The sequence below is a fragment of the Myotis brandtii genome, unplaced genomic scaffold, assembly GCF_000412655.1.
Source record: "Myotis brandtii unplaced genomic scaffold, ASM41265v1 scaffold550, whole genome shotgun sequence".
In the NCBI taxonomy this organism is placed as follows: domain Eukaryota; kingdom Metazoa; phylum Chordata; class Mammalia; order Chiroptera; family Vespertilionidae; genus Myotis; species Myotis brandtii.
Window position 1 is genome coordinate 57,811 of NW_005370043.1, and position 13,913 is coordinate 71,723.

Here is a 13,913-nt window from a genome sequence, read left to right on the forward strand (position 1 = left end):
TACCTCCAAAGTGATCACTGAAGGGAGCTATAGTCTTTCTATTTTCTACTTTAAAATCGTGACTCTGTAAGTATGGCTCAGAATAAATAGGTTCTCTTGCTACTTCACTGACACCCCTGGTGCATGACGAGTGAAATTCTTTCAACTTGGCTGTAGACTGGATTACTTGCCTTCTGCCACCCTAAGGAACTTGCTGTTACCTGAACATGCTGTGTATGTTCACACTTCTTTGTCCTTGCCTGTGTTAACTCCTCCACCATGAAAACCCTCCCTGCCCCTGTCAACACCTTGACATCCTTCAAAACCCACTTAAGTGCCCAATGTTCTATGTTGTCTTCCCTCATTCCAACAACAGGAATGTCATTCTCACAATACTTTGTGTCAGGACCTATACACATGTACTTTTCCCACTGAATTTTCTCTCTTTTGTCTCGGGGCAGACTATAGAAGAATTCGCAGGGTAGTAGGGCATTCAGTGCCTTATTCATAATTTAATCTTCAGTCTTAAGCACAGTACCTATCTCTTGGTGCCTAAAACTACTTAAATAAATTAGAGGGGAAAAGTAGAAATGGATGGTTGGATGGTAAACATCTGGCCAATCCCCAGGGAGTGAACAATTACTTTAAAAAACAAACAAAACTTTTTATTTCCCAAATCTTGTTTTTCTATTTGTTCTCAGAATGACTATAAAAAGGATTCTGAAAATGTTAATTTTGAAGATATTTCTATAATTTTATTGAAATATCCTATAGATAAGAGAGATTATAAGACTGCATGTAGTAAAATTGTATCAAAGAGAGAAAATTCCACTCAGTTACATTTTCTCTTAAAAAAATTAAACATGTTGTTCAATAACCACTCCACGGCCTTGCTTCACTGGTTAAAAGACCTGGATTATTATGTTGTCAAATGTTTAAAATGCAGATCTGGGAACCAGGTTCCTGGGCATAAGACATAGAAATGCCAAAAACGTTCTTGAATTACCATGGAGAAATCATCATGCCCCTCCTTGTCTAATGTTATTCCCTTGAGGTTTCTTCCGTGCCCATTTGGAATGTCCTAATTCACATCTGTAAGTGCTGTGTAATTCTTAAATGAAACGTCATGTAATTCTTGACGAGCAGTTTAACAAATTTGAGTTTCTTTGTACAGTGGTCTATTTTTTAACAGCTTACAATTTATGATAAATGGGTGATATGAAAGTTCTGTCTATGAATTGATAACAGTCAAAAATGGAGAAAAATGTTCTTTTTTTCTGCAGTTTCTTTATTCAGGGAACACAGTTATTGAAGTTTTATAAAGTTTAAAGTTTCTGATTTCTTTACTGTCATTAAGCTTGAAATACTCACCTGGGGTCACCTATGTGTATGTGTAGATAGTATGTACAGAATGATACTTTATTTCTTTTTTAGATGGAGATATAAAACATACTTAAGCAGAATATTCTAAATAGAATATGACATAGGAATTGCAATTTATAAAAATCAGTGAGTAAAAGAGAAACAATGATAATTTAAAATGAAGGAAAAGTATGAACAAGCAATCTACCAAATAAGGCTATTTAAATGGCTAAACACAAATGCCAAAAGGAAGCAAGGGACGAAAGAAAGCAAAATTCACTCTTTTTAGTAATGTGTATTGACACAAAATAAAATGTACCTCGTTCCCCAGTCAGCTTAGAAAATGTTGTAAAAATTAAAGCGGGGTGAGGGGGAGGGGTGGACAAAAAAAAAGTCTTAGTCTTGGTAATGGGTAAGTTCCGGCTAATATGTTTCAAAAGGAGTTATACATTTATATGCTTTAACCCATAAATTCTACTTTGAGGAGAGTACTTGGAGAAATAATAATTGATGTACAGAAATTTTAATCTACATTAGGTCATAAGATTATATTAGTGAAATTTGGAAACCTTCTAATAAGAGATTAGTTACATAGTTGCTTAGCCATATAATCAAAGTCAATGTAGCCAATAAAAATGATAACACATGCCGTAACCAGTTTGGCTCAGTGGATAGGTTGTAAAAATTAAAGCGGGGTGAGGGGGAGGGGTGGACAAAAAGTCTTAGTGTTGGTAATGGGTAAGTTCCGGGTAATATGTTTCAAAAGGAGTTATACATTTATATGCTTTGACCCATAAATTCTACTTTGAGGAGATTACTTGGAGAAATAATAATTGATGTACAGAAATTTTAATCTACATTACACAGAAGAATATTTAATCGCCTGGAAAATGTTTGCAATACAGTTTTAAACTGGGGAAAGCAGGTTAAAAAGCAGAAAGTATCATGTGGTAGCCTCTCTCTCTCTCTCTCTCTCTCTCTCTCTCTCTCTCTCTGTTTCTCTCTATCTCTCTTTCTTTTTTTATTTATTTTATTTTTTAAAATATATTTCTCTATTGATTTCAGAGAGGAAGGGAGAAGGAGAGAGAGATAGAAACATCAAAGATGAGAGAGAATCATTGATAGGCTGCCTCCTGCACACCCCTTACTGGGGATTGAACCTGCAACCCAGGCACGTGCCCTTGTCCAGAATCGAACCTGGGACCCTTCAGTCCACAGGCTGACACTCTATCCACTGAGCCAAGCCGGCCAGGCTATCTCTCTTTCTATACATACACACAAAGTTATGTATATATGTGTACCCATATATACATAGAAACAAAGATTGAGAAAGCAAACTTCAAAATGTTAGTGATAATGATCTCGGTGTAGTGATATTTGAGTGATTTTTCTCTTATTTTTTGTAACTACTTTCGGGAGGACATTTTCTACATTTTTCTGTAATGAATGCATGTTAACTCCTACTCGTATTTGAGAAAAATTACTAATTTTTTATCACAAATGAGATGAATAATTTAAAAGAAACAAAGTTATTGTATCATTGGCACAGACATTCCAACAACTAGACACCTGCCAAGTAGCTTAAAAACGTGCACCCCAAGAGCACTCTGTGGCTTCATCCTTTTATTCCAAATTGAAGGAGTCAGGTTCAGTACCAGCTGTTTGTGAATTGAGGAGACACCAGGTTTGAGGGGCTCCCCGGTGGCAAGACTAAGCTGTGGCCTGACGCAAAGTATGGCCTTCGGAGAACAAGGTCGTGGCCGACGGGGGCTCTGAAGGAGAACCTGCCAGTATTAAGGCTGGTCCTCACAAGGAAAAGTCTAAAATGTCCCAGACTGGGAAGCCACTCAGTGTTTTCCTGGTGCGACTTCATTTGGTGATCAAGATATTTTTTTTAGAAAATAATATATATTTGTGTTAGGCTAGGTTTACTTTGGAAATGTCTTAATTTAATAAAATATGTCAGAAGACATTTTTTAGATTGAAATGTGGGAGAAAGGATTCAATTATATTAATAGGAGCCTCTCTGACAGTGGAAAGGGATGGGGTGAGGAGATAAGAAAAATGATCAGAAGTATGGAAACTATTTAATTTTCAGGAGAGAGCTCAGCATATTTCAGTATTTCCAGAAAGCATTGCTATCCTTAAAATGGATTAATTGAGAGATATTCTCATGACCCTTAGTTTCAGGGAAAGCTAACTGATTCTGATATAGCCTGTTAAGGAAGGTGCCAGTCTGTCCATCAGTTTGAGGGTTTCTTTGTCATTAAATATGGTCAGTATTTTTAAAAAATTGGTTCAATTACCTGGAAAATTCACTGTTGGGAGATATTCTGTAAAGGTACAAGATTCAGAAATCTTCCTCTCACTAAGCCGAGTATATAATTTATCATCCAAGCCATACAGATGTGCATCAGTAATAATATTTATGATGGTGCAGAAGGAGTAAACTAGGACTTTCCAGAACAAATCATGACACATGTTCACCCTGCCTGTGATCCATTCCAAGAAAACCAACATGTCTGTGAACAGTCTCTCATAGGGTCAAAGTAGCTTCTAAATCAAGATCAGCCAACTTTGGAAGTGGTAGTGTCTTCGTAAGTGATAGCATCTTTGTGGGCATGTTGAACCCATCACGAATATGCATCTGGGTTTTAAAATGCCTCTGTATGGTCACAAAATAGAATGACCATTTTATAACCGGTTTTCACGGTAGCGCCTTGATTAGAAATCATTTTGATTGGTGAGGATGCTAACTTCTGAGCAACTGTGATTAGATACACAGAAGATATTAACCCGAATACATTAAAGATCATGTAATTTGTGAATGTTCTATGATGGCAAATTTTTTGTTTTGAAGGTTTTTTTGAGAACCCTTATATTCCTTTGGAATCAGCGTGCTTAGAAATACCACTAAACTCAAGAGATACAATTTTGCGGTTATTTTCTTAAAGTGTGGATTCCCTGTTGGTAGTAACTTGGAGCAGTTGAGTGTTTTATAGGGTTGGCATAGTAGCAGGATGCATATAGAATAAGAAACACAAAATAAAAATGTTGGATGGTTTTACACAGGCCTGCGCATGATAAAAATCAAACTTGCTGTATATTTCTGGGACATATTTCTCATTCATCCGTTCATCCTCAGACCCAAATGACCTTTTGTTGTTTTTGTTGGTCCAAGACTATAGAAAAATCAATCGGTTTATGTTAAGATCCATGAGAACAATAAGTATTCTGTTTTGAATTGCTAGGTTATGTTGAAATAGATATTGGTGCTTTTGTTGTGAACATAAAGATACAAGGAATATTTTGCTCTTAAGAAATCCATTTTTAATGATGTCATATCCTAATTTACATGATGAAATTATAATGCCTAGATATGGACTTTCCTATTAAAGAGTTAGTTAAGTACATTTTAATAGACATTTAACAGATCTGTCCTTCTATAATTTAACCTGGGTAATTGATGTATCTTAAAAATCCACAGGCTGGCCTTCCTTGACCTTGGGTCTCTTAATATTTCTGAGACTGACTAACAACATAATTCATTTGGTCTTCAATAGACATTCATCTTGAATTGATGCCAGATTAGGAATTTACAGCTTTCAAACATATAACAGAACCACTTCATGGCCAAAACCCAATGAAAAACCTGATAACCTCAAGTTATCTTTATCTCAGATATGATTATGAGAAGACCTTGTTATTCATACTGCAGATAAACTAATAATTTTCTTCTCATTTCTCCCTTCTTTTAATTATAAGTGACAAATTGTATAGGAACTTGTGTGATCATAGAGCCCTATGGTGGCTGCCATCATACTTGCCGTCCCGTGTGTGTGTGTGTGTGTGTGTGTGTGTGTGTGTGTGTGTGTGTGTCCCTTCAGAGATGGAGTTATTTTTCTCCTCCTTTTCAGTCTAGCCTAAAAGTGGTGATGTATTTCACCAATAGAAATGCTGCAAAATGGATATCCTGGGACTTCTGGGGACAGGTCATAGGAAGCCTGACAGCTTTCACTTGAGTCCCTTTGACATGCTTCTCTTGGGACATTCACACTGTAGCAAGCCCGCCACCCATCAAGAAATCCAGCTACTATGAAACTGCGATGCAAAGTTCAAGCCACAAGGAGAGAGAGCCTGCAGGTTGGAATGCCCCGTAGAGAGAAAGAGAGAAGCTAAGGCCAAATGCCTGTGTGAAGAAGCCATCTTAGAGGTGGAAACTCCAGCTGCAGCCACCACGGTGATGCCATAGGGACCTAGAACTACCCACCCAGCTGAGCTCTTCCCAAATTTCTGACCCACAGAACCATGAGCAAAATCACAGGTTGTCCGAAGCCACTGTTGTGAAGTAGTGTGTCACATAGCTATTCATTAGTGCAACAGAGGTCCTTTCCTCTTCTATAAAATGTGCCAATTCAGCTGCTTCTGTAGCAGCGATTAGCTAAGATATAGAACTGCCTAGAAAATAAAATCATGAAAAAAACATCTTAAAACGCTACATTTATATCTCCTGTTCTGACTGAGGGAAAAGGAGAGAGGAAAGGCAGCTGCTAATGTAATTACACTCAGGGGCATGTCTATTAAGCATATTCCCCCTTTTCTGCCTCTCTAAAACAACTTGAGATGATCAATGTCTATCATTAAATACTTGAAGAATGAAGGAAAAATTTGCATGAAATAGATCTCCTTGCTAACAGGAGGCACTTCTTCCTAATGGATCCACTCCAGCCCTGTCTTCCTGAGAGCTCTGAGCGGAGGGGCCCAGGCCATTCTCGATTTTCGCTTTACTAACCTGCCCATTCTGTTTGAGAGAAACCCCCGGTATCTCCATGGTCTTCTCAGGGGAACTAATAGGCAAATATATTAGCAAGGTCTCATGTGGCTGAGACTTTGTTCATCCTCCCCCGTACACCCTGCCTGTGTTTGCCTGTTCACCATGAAGCACTAATATAAGTAAAGCTAAAATATACTTGTCAGGGTGATGATTCAAGTACAGCAAGGAATGAAGAATGTGAGTACGTTCTGTTCACTAATTTTTAGAAGGAACTCATTCCTGCGGGCCCTTCTTTTCATTTTCCTGACTTTCAACTTGACATTTATTCAGACTCTCCAATCAAATGCACAACTTAGAGATTTTACCAAAAATGCTGTGTCCCTCACCTAAATTGAGGTTAAAATGTACTGAAAGCTTCCCTTTCTTGCTCTTTCTTTCTCCCCACCTCTTCTCCTTTTATCATTTCTAGAGGAATAAAGAGATTTCTTATCATGAAATGAACATCATTTCTCGTAAAGTTTCCCATGAGCAAAGAAGATGAATGCCCATTTCTCAGGGTATCTCAGCTCCTTCTGATAGCAGCTAACATTTAAAAATAATGTAGCCTCTTGGCATTTATAGATCTTTGGGGATTTAGGAGAGAATTTAGTTTGTGACTTGTAATGACCACGAAAGTGTGTTCTGATTGAGTTTGAGCAGAGGCCACAGAATAATGCTGGGATATTTAACATGGCTCGAAGATTCTCAAGGTATTTGATCAGTCTCCATAGTAACTGCAATAATAAAAACGTCTCTCAAATTTGTACATCATTCTTTTCCTCTAAAATGCCATTTTTAAAAACAAGATGATACCATGCTAAGCATTAATGAATATTTTGTGTTTTCTACTATCCCCTTAATATGATGATAGCTGCTTCTCCAGCAAAATGAGTTAATATTTTGCTGCTAATTAAACATAGGATCAGTTTATTAGGAGAAGGGTTATATTGCTTTTGTTCTGATTGGTTTTAATATAAAATTCCTTGAGAAGTAGCTTATAGGGAAATGTTTGTTTCCCTCCCTATACTATCATTAAGTCAGAGCTTTTTGCCCAGTCCTCACCCATCCTATGATAAAGCACAGGGAAACAGTTTTTTGGAGGAGCAATGATAGAAGGATAAGAAAAAGGAGGCTAGGGCTATTGTGAAAATCTGAATGTGAAACAGGACTGGGTATTTTGGTTCCATAAATTTATATTTAAAGCAAAAAAAATCTTTATTTATTCAAGAATATTCTTACCAATTATCTTGTTATAGAGTCTCCTTTGTGTAGCTCCTACCTTCCATTGCAATCCCCCCATCCCTTTTCCCAGATAGGCAATATTTTATGAGATACTTATAAGGTCTCTCTCTCTCTCTCTCTCTCTCTCTCTCTCTCTCTCTCCCCTCAGCTATCACATTTTAGCAGAACATATAGTGCTAAATGTGCCATCCTTTGTGAAGTCATAATATTAACATTTGCTCAAAATTCAGCATTGCTTTCACACAGATGATCTGATCTTTACACAGACTTATGCAAAGATCTATGTAAAGAGATCTTTACACATGGATAGCTTTGCCACTGACCAACTGCATGGCCTTGAGAAAATGACCTCATTTCTCCAACTGTCAAATGGACATAATAATATATATCTGAACTGTGTTTTAACAATTTAATGAAGTGACGTATTGTAAAGGTTTAGTGGCGTGCCTGGCACCCAACAAATGCTCAATAAATGTACACTTCTTTATAGTAGCATTACCCTCGATGAGAAAATGGAGGCTCATGAGAAGTTAAGTGAGCTATGAGCTCTCCAGAGTGGCAGAGATGACACTCAAATCTGTCTTTGAAGTCAAGCCCCATGGTATTTTATGTGATTATAGTATCTATTTATGGTTTGTTTTTCCTTCTTCTTCTAATGGCATGAATGACTGTCACTAAACACACTCTCTCTTTTCTGAGGAAGTGCACACACCTATGGCAACATTGACTGGGATCAGGTTTAAGATTTGGTCAGGGCTCTTCTTATGGAAAACAGGTCTGTGGTTCATGGGCTCCGTGGGTAGCCCTTCAGATCAACTCGCCCAAACACATGGGCCTGTGTTTCCTTGTGGGAGGTCAGTGCCATCCACTGTCATGGAAGCAGAGTCTTGCAGTGAAGCGGTGTTTTTTCCTTTAAGATTGACTCAGAAAAGGGTTGTGTTCAGTAATCCCAAGAGAAATGAGAAGAAATCTTATATAAACTTTTTTTCTTGAATTGATTTCCAAGGAGTGTAACCCATATGTGGTCATTCCTGGTGAACCTTACTTTTCTCCTGTGTACTCTATACAGTTGGTCAAAGGGGGTATTGAATGAATTACCATAAATGTTACATAATAATAAGTAGGGTCTTCTGACAAGGCTAGTAAGAGACATGAAGAACTGAAATATTATTATACACTTCTTGAAAACGAATTTTCCCCCTAAGAAATAAAAAGTCATTAGGCCCTCATTTAAAAAAAGTTTTTAAAGTAAACTCACAGAATAAACTATTTAGAATACAATGCCAAGTTTTCCTAGCAATTTCACTGAATTAATGTTCAGGTCACACAGGTAGATGGTCTATTGCCCAAACATTTTTTGGTCTTTTAGTATCAAATGAGCGTACTTTGTGTTAATGACCATGGATGGTGCAGAAGGTGAGCTTCACTGAGTTTGGGGGGTTGGGAGTAGCATTTAGTACGAGTGATTGCACACTGGGTCCATCTTTCTACAGATTGTTTTTTCTCGGTGTTCACTTACTCATACATTTTCCATTTACTCACTTTCATCTCCTTTTCTCGCTATTGTTTGTATTTCAGTGAGTTCCTTTACATGGACCATTCTGAGATCCTGTGTAACTTCTCCCACTACTGCCTGCCCAACAGTTGTCAACAGATAAGAATGCATTGCTTTCACTTTCAATTCATCTGGGAAAGATAAACATTCAGCTCACATTGGGAATAGGTAGTTTATCACCCACAGTGGTCTGCAAACTATTCAATTGCTCTGATTACACTTTGCTTAATTTGTTTTTAATACTGAAGCCAGAGGCCTGCAAATAGCCTGTTATACTCTTCCTAGGTAGACTTTTGTTTGGATAAAGTGGGTAGATAACTGGAGTGCCCAATTAGTGCTATTGCGATTTTTCATTATCATCATTATGAAAAGTATTTATTATGCACCTGTGATATGGTCATCTGAATTGGATTTAAGCCTTGAGCAAATCAAGAGATATAGCGTCTGTACATTATCTCCTCTTGATTCCAATCCACAGATGATAAGGAGTAGACAAATGAGAGGAGAAAAAATGAACAAAACGTAAAATAAATATTCTTTGCTTTAGGACTGAAGAAATGGTGAGATAAAGTATATGCTTATAGATATTGAAGCTGCTCTTTATTAACTCCACCCTATCTAAATTATGGAATTCCAAAAACAACACACCTAGGAAAAGAGTCTTGAAAAACTAAATAGTAGTGATGTTTCTGGAGGAGCAATGTCCCTTTTAGACAACCTAGCAGGATCAAAAAGTTCCTATCCAACCTTTTTGTAGAGTTACATCATGTAGCCATATGTTGAATCTGGAACAAGTCAAAGAGAGTGAAGAAGCATTTAATTTTTGATGACACTAACATGTCCAAACGACTAATACTCAAAAAAAAGTGAGAAGTGACATAGTTGAAATCTCTAGATTGCATTTCATGTTCATTTGTCACCTCTAGGAAAAGCAAATAAAGTTTTTTCCTTCTCCAGAAGTGGATGATGAGTGATAGCTTGGAGTTGGGTGGTGGGAGCCTGTGTAGCCATTATTGACGTTCTATAGAAAACAATTCATCTGCAGATGCAGTCAACACAGCATCTGCACGCCCTGCAAGGCATAAGTAAAGTGGCTCTAATACCTGTGGGCTGATCTGAACAGAATAATTACTTTCCTGTTAAAGACACACTTCCCCTTGTTTTTAACCTCCTTGCCTCCAAGTAGAACAGCAGGGGTTTACTTAGAACGAAGCAGACTCCCAGGGTCTCAGGAATGAAGAGGATTCACCTATTCACTTGTTCATTCACTTACAAAGATGTATAGACTTCTACTAGAGCCCAAGCTCTACTGGTATGTCAGACAAATAATGGCCCCTCTTTTTAGAGAGCTCACTTCAGGAATTGTGCAGAGTTTGGGTTCATGCCTTTTACAAAGTCCTCCAAAATTCCTGTCACTCAGATCATATTCCAGAATGCAGAGGATTAAACACAACAAAGCACCATTTACTTAAAGTCGCACAATGAGCCAGAAGGAGTAGAGAGCCAGTGTAAACCAGCAGGCAGTGATTATTGGACATGTTTAAGGAGTGTAACCTACAGATTTTTGAGGAGTGTTCATGAATTTGAGGTTGCCATTTTGATATTTCACAGTATAATACCTTCTGGGATAGAACATATTTGTTTATAAATGACATCATTCCTGTCTAAAAATGGGATCACATGTATTATTCACATTGTTTCTTTTTTTCAAATAGGTTAAACATTTTCTATGGATATTTTCCTTAAAGACTTTGTTTACTTATTAACTTACTTATTTTGAGTAACCTACAAAATGACAGAACAAACCTCAACCCACTGGAAATAAAACTATTAAAATGTTTAAAGACTGAAATAATAAGATTTCACTTATTTAATTAACAATAATTTATTAAATACTTTCTATGGTTCAAGCACTGCGCTGGTTGTAAACTAATGAAGTTGAAGGTTTTGATTAAGTAACACATGGTTTATAGTGGTGTATATTATTATGTGTGCATGCATTGGTGTGTTTTTCATTCAGTTGGATTTGAATATAGGCAATAATATGAATTAAAATATTAAGTTAAAGATCAGAATAAAAAATCTATGATAGGATATGTAGATGTGGATAAAGTAGAAAGAAGCATCAACCTTGTTTAAACTGTTGAAAGGATAGGGTCATGAGCAGTTGATTTTTCTTTTATTTTCAATTCATCTACTGGAGGTCTTACAGAGTTGTTTGTGCAATAAAAAAGGCTAAGTAGAAATAGATCCCAGTTGACCTGTTTGTTTTGAGTGGATTTGAGCAGAGGTTTGAAAGAAGAACCCCTGGAAAGTCTGTGTAATACAGGCACTTATAAATCTTATAGGGGGTATTTCCTAGCATCTTCCATCATTTCTAAAATGTCAAATTCCAAAACAGAGGGTTTTAGGTGAGGGCCATTTAGAGAAGGTGAGATTTTAGTCTACATGTTTTTAGTGCCCAGAAAAAGCTGCCACGGAAGTCAGGAGTTTCATTTACTCGCTCTTAGGTAGTCATGTGTTTGAGAGATATTTGCATTATTCTACCTCTGCCCTCCCTTATTTAATAGCACCTGGATGCAGAATTATCTTATACAGTCTCATGACTTGGAGCATAAATAACTGTCAAAGATATTTTAAATAAATGATAAATAAAAATCAGCTTGATTTGGGGATATTCTGTAGGCCCAGTTTTTTATTTTATTATTTTATTTTTATTTTTTGTTAATCCTCACCTGAGGCTATTTTTTCCATTGATTTTTAGAGAGAGGGAAAGACAGAGAGAAACATCGATGTGAGAGAAACACATTAATTGGTTGCCTCCTGCAGGAGCCCCAACCAGAGACCATGCCTGGGAAGACCCTGCAACCAAGGTATGTGCCCTTGACCCGAATCCAACACGGGACCCTTTGGTCCGCAGGCCGACACTCTATCCACTGAACCAAACCAGCTAGGGCCCAGTTTTTTATTTTGCTGAAGTGGTCTGCCAGGAGAAGCAGTGGTGGGGTCTGCACTCGTGGGGAGAGAGGAAAACATATTCTGCTTAACAGGGAAATAGGATATCAGAGGAGGGGGGAAATCACCTTGCTGAGAAAATAGATGCCCTATAAAATTGAGCCGCTTCATATTATTATGGAAATTACTTTGGGCAGTAGTGCAGAAAGCATGCTATATATTATTGTTAATTTTGGTTGGAGACACAAAGCAATGTGATCATTTGATGACTTATTTGTTGATTGGAAAACACCTGTTTGTGCTAGTAAATATGAAATCACCTGGAAATATGCTTGTGAATTTAGGTGCCATATGAACATCCCTGTTTAATGCATGCAAGAGATTTTAATGAAGCCATGTATGTGAGTTGGTACTTAGCAGTTAGATGATGGCTCCATGCCAGCCATCCAATGTGGGAACCCTATCTGCGTGGTAAACTCGAGACAAGAAAATGATAACTTTGCTAGAACTTATGGTGGGGAACAGTGGCTTGACCGGAACATGGATTGAGAGGTATTTAGTCTCCAATTTTGTGTGTGCTTTCCATCTTGTCCAAACGCACCGGCAGCCACGGTGTTACACTGCCTGCCCCACACCCCTCTTCTCTTCTTGAAGGGAGGTTGAGTGTGGTCCCATGCACCAAAAGGTTGCCAGTTCAATTCCTGGTCAGGGCACATGCACAGGTTGTGGGCTCGATCCCCAACAGGGAGCATGCAGAAGGTAGCCAATCCATGTTTTGAGATGTTTTGCTCTCGCTCTCTGAAAATCAATTTTAAAAATTAAAAAAGAAAAAGGAAAAAGAAGGGAGGTTGAAAGAACAGCAAGGAGCATTCAGTTATCCCCACCTGACATAAACACAGTGCAGGCTGAGTGTGTCTGGTGTGCAATCCTCATGTGACATTTGCAGTGACATTGCAGGACACCACTTTTGAAGATGATACTATCCCCCCAATTTTTTTTCTTTTAAATATGTTTTTATTGATTTCAGAAAGGAAGAGAGAGGAAGAGAGAGATAGAAACATCAATGATAAGAGAGAATCATTGATCCCCTGCATGACCCCCCCGCCCCGCACTGGGGATCAAGCCCACAACCTGGGCACGTGCCCCTGACTGGAATCGAACCACGACCCTTCAGTCCACAGGCCAATGGTCTATCCACTGATCCAAACCAGCTAGGGCACTATCCCAAGGTTTTAATATGACTGCCTCCAAATGCTTGAGAAATCTCAGTGTGTTTGCCTGGCACTCTACTCTTCTATGACATGGCTCTGTTTTATTTTTCCTTTCTCTCTTGCTCTTCCTATCCTAGAACTGCTGCCTCCTCAGCTGGTAATCTTTAAAAACCCTGGGCTACAGTGATTTCTCTTCATACAGCCACACATTAAGCACATCTTTCATGCTTCTCCGAACCAAACTCAGAGAGTGTCAATTAATACGTTGATGGGGAGGAAGTCAGCGGGTAGCATTAAGGCCACCTGTCAGGAGGCAGTAGATGTGCACTTTGACTGAGTGAAAGGAACCTGCAGAGAGTGGGGAATGAGGTACTTCATCACACATTCCTAGAGGCGTAGCATGAGAGAATAAAAAAATCAGTGTTCGGGCAGCTTCTCCATGGTGTTCCTTCTGTGGATTGTTCATTACTGCTCTGACCAAGATGAACCATCTGAGCGAGAGAGTGCAAAGCAGCTGACACTATTAAGTTTCCAACAGTCAGAGCATAGTCTCTTGTAGACAGGAAGACGACTGATGGGGAGATCCAGCTACTCTTCTCAGGGACCTCCATTCATATGTGCTCACACGGTGCCTGGCATGTTTCTAAGTCCATGTGACTACTCTGTAAACTCTTCCCATTCATTCATTCATTTGACATATATTTACTGAGTATCCTATATAATAAAAGGCTAATATGCAAATTGACTGAATGGCGGAACGACCGGTCGCTATGATGCGCACGGACCACCAGGGGGC

At 38.3% G+C, this 13,913-nt stretch overlaps 1 protein-coding gene across 1 annotated transcript in view; it reads left to right on the plus strand.

The window, feature by feature from the left end:
* SORCS1 (sortilin-related VPS10 domain containing receptor 1) overlaps nt 1–13,913 on the plus strand; it is a 236,399-nt gene that overhangs the window by 40,180 nt on the left and 182,306 nt on the right. The window lies entirely within an intron of this gene.